This window comes from Taudactylus pleione, unplaced genomic scaffold, assembly GCF_031769625.1.
Source record: "Taudactylus pleione unplaced genomic scaffold, aTauple2 ptg000320l, whole genome shotgun sequence".
Lineage (NCBI taxonomy): Eukaryota > Metazoa > Chordata > Amphibia > Anura > Myobatrachidae > Taudactylus > Taudactylus pleione.
Window position 1 is genome coordinate 948,085 of NW_028284721.1, and position 3,130 is coordinate 951,214.

Consider the following 3,130-nt stretch of genomic DNA (forward strand, 5'->3'; position numbering starts at 1 on the left):
GCCTGGAGCGGGAGCGCCGGGCAGGGGAGCGGCCCTGGGATCTGGAGCGCCGGGCTGCGGAGCGGCCCTGGGATCTGGAGCGGGAGCGCCGGGCTGCGGAGCGGCCCTGGGATCTGGAGCGGGAGCGCCGGGCTGCGGAGCGGCCCTGGGATCTGGAGCGGGAGCGCCGGGCTGCGGAGCGGCCCTGGGATCTGGAGCGGGAGCGCCGCGCAGGGGAGAGGCCCTGGGATCTGGAGCGGGAGCGCCGGGCTGCGGAGCGGCCCTGGGATCTGGAGCGGGAGCGCCGGGCTGCGGAGCGGCCCTGGGATCTGGAGCGGGAGCGCCGCGCAGGGGAGCGGCCCTGGGATCTGGAGCGGGAGCGCCGGGCCGCGGAGCGGCCCTGGGATCTGGAGCGGGAGCGCCGGGCTGAGGAGCGGCCCTGGGATCTGGAGCGGGAGCGCCGGGCTGCGGAGCGGCCCTGGGATCTGGAGCGGGAGCGCCGGGCTGCGGAGCGGTCCTGGGATCTGGAGCGGGAACGCCGGGCTGCGGAGCGGCCCTGGGATCTGGAGCGGGAGCGCCGGGCTGCGGAGCGGTCCTGGGATGTGGAGCGGGAGCGCCGGGCAGGGGAGCGGCTCCGGGAACGAGAGCGGCCGCGTCTGACCGGAGAGCGGTACGGCCTAGTCGGAGAATGCCCCTGTGACCAGCTCCGTGAGCTACTGCGGGAGCTATCGCTGTGCAGCAGGGGTGGGGTGTCCGGGGACAGCCCGCGCCGCATCGGTGTCTTGTACATGTCGAGCACCGAGTCACAGCAGGCCGCGGCAGCGGCGGCGACGAACGATCCAAACCCTGAGCTCTAGTGTAACAGCGCGCGTATCTGACGCTAGCAGGTCATGACGTCATCGGCGCTGCGCTCGCCATCTTTCTACACCCAACCTTACAGCTTCATAGCAATGTCCAGCGCCATCTTACTACTCTCGTCTACCCTCCTTCCTCATTAAAGCTAAAGGCCCCCATACATCAGCAATTGATTGCAGCAATCGTGCAATTTGCAATCGATTGCGTATAAAAAAATCTTTCCCTTTTTCAATCGATTGTGGCAATTCTGCAATCGACTGGAAAAGGGAAAGATTTTTTTATACACAATCGATTGCTGCAATCAATTGCTGATGTATGGGGGCCTTAAGGCTGTGCATAGTGCAAGAACAGCCAATCAGAGCCGATGTAACAGTCCGGGCGGACGACATGTCTATATGGTGCTGGTTGCTAGGGATGGTAGAGACATAGCTATTTCACACACGCAGGTTTTCACCGGCCTGCAAAAAAAAATGCAGTTTTTTTGCTGTGTAGTAAATTTAATTAAGTATGTAAATGACTGGGTCCTTTCAGACGGCACAGACACGGCACTGTTGCCGTGTAACAGCCGGGAATATCCACTGACAAGGACGGCTGCTGTGCCGTGTCTGTGCCGTTACATCAAGCCAGTCAGGGCCGGATTAAGGTTTTATGGGTTCCCCTGGGCAACAAACATGTGGGGGTCCCTATTAGTATGGAGAAAATGGGGGTAAGCGCAATGTGGACTGTATCGTTCGTGAGCGGTACATTGACAAGCAGCGGTAAGATAAGGTCAGTGTAGGGATGTGCAGGCTCGGTTCTACTCGGTTCCGTTCGGTTCTTTTTACCGAATCTTATTGGCTATCCAAAACTCGTGACAGCTGAAACCCAATAAGATCCGGTAAAAAGAACCGAACGGAACCGAGTAGAACCGAGCCTGCACATCCCTAGGTCAGTGCTGTCTGTTAAATACTGAAAGGAGGATATAGCCCCTTAAGCACTCACTAAAGGGGTTATGTCTCATTGTGAAATGGGGCCCAAAGGCTCCATATGAAAAAAAAAAAAACAATACACACCCAGAGGCAGGGCCAGATTAAGTGGGAGTGACAGGGGCGGTTGTCCCCAGGGCCCCCACACACAGAGGGGCCCCCTCACAGGGTCGATGTGACCCCGCCGAGAACAGGTGTTCCCGTGTAGAGGCTATGGTGCCGCGCTGTTCGACAGACTGCTTGCATCAGCTAAGGGCATAAATCCCCTGCGAACCCCGCCAATGCCTCCGCTGGCCCCATTGGGGCGGAGCCAATACGGCAAGCCCCACCCCATATCCCTGCAAATCGCATCATTAATCGCAGGGGCGGAGCCTAACAAATTGAGTATTTGCCCTTTTGTAACCTGCTGCTGCTTCAAGTGTAAGTGTACTGTTTAGTATGTATAAAAAAAGGATAGATGGCGCTATTGTCGTACAGCAGATAAATTGATGGAAACAAAGTATAACCCTTCAATGAAAATGTTTAATAAATATTGAGAAACACATATAAATATATAATCCCAATAGGGATTCCTAAACAGATATAATCCTAAAAAACATGTATAAACAAAATTGGACAATAATGCATATGAATAAGCAACCGGTAAAAAGTGATCTCCGATCCCCAATAATGCGGGGTGTAAAAATGTCCCTGTCTGAATCCAATAACGTGGGGCTATACACTATTAGTCACTAGTATGCTCTTTCCCAGAAATACAATGGCCCTCATTCAGAGCCGTACGCTCTGAGCAGAGCGCACGCTCTGAATGAGGGCCGGCCTCCATGAAAATGGAGCGTCCTCCTGGACGTTCGTATAGCTGTGGGTCACCACCCACAGGTTATACGAGCGTGCAGTTTGATGGCCGCGATGGTCTTGACCATCGCGACCATCGAAACTGCGAGCCGGAGCCTGCGGTTGAGGTTTTCAACCGCAAGCTCCGGAGTGATTTTGGCTCTATCAGAGCCAAAATCACTCCCACTGACATCACTAGTGATGTCAGTGGGCCGGCTTCTGACGGGAGGCGTTCCCGTGGGAACGCCCCCGTCAGGGAGGCACGCCCCCGGCACGCCTACCAAAGGGGGCGTGCTGTCAATCAACATCGACAGCACGCCCCCTTTGATCAGACACAACGAGCGAAGGACTTTCCTTCGCTCGTTGCGTCTGGCGCATGCGCACGACGGAGCTCCCTCCGTCGTGCGCATGCTCAGCCCAGAACATCGACCCACTTGCGAGCGGACAGCCGCTCGCGAGTGGGTCTGAATCAGGCCCAATGTTGCAAACAAGCCACAGTT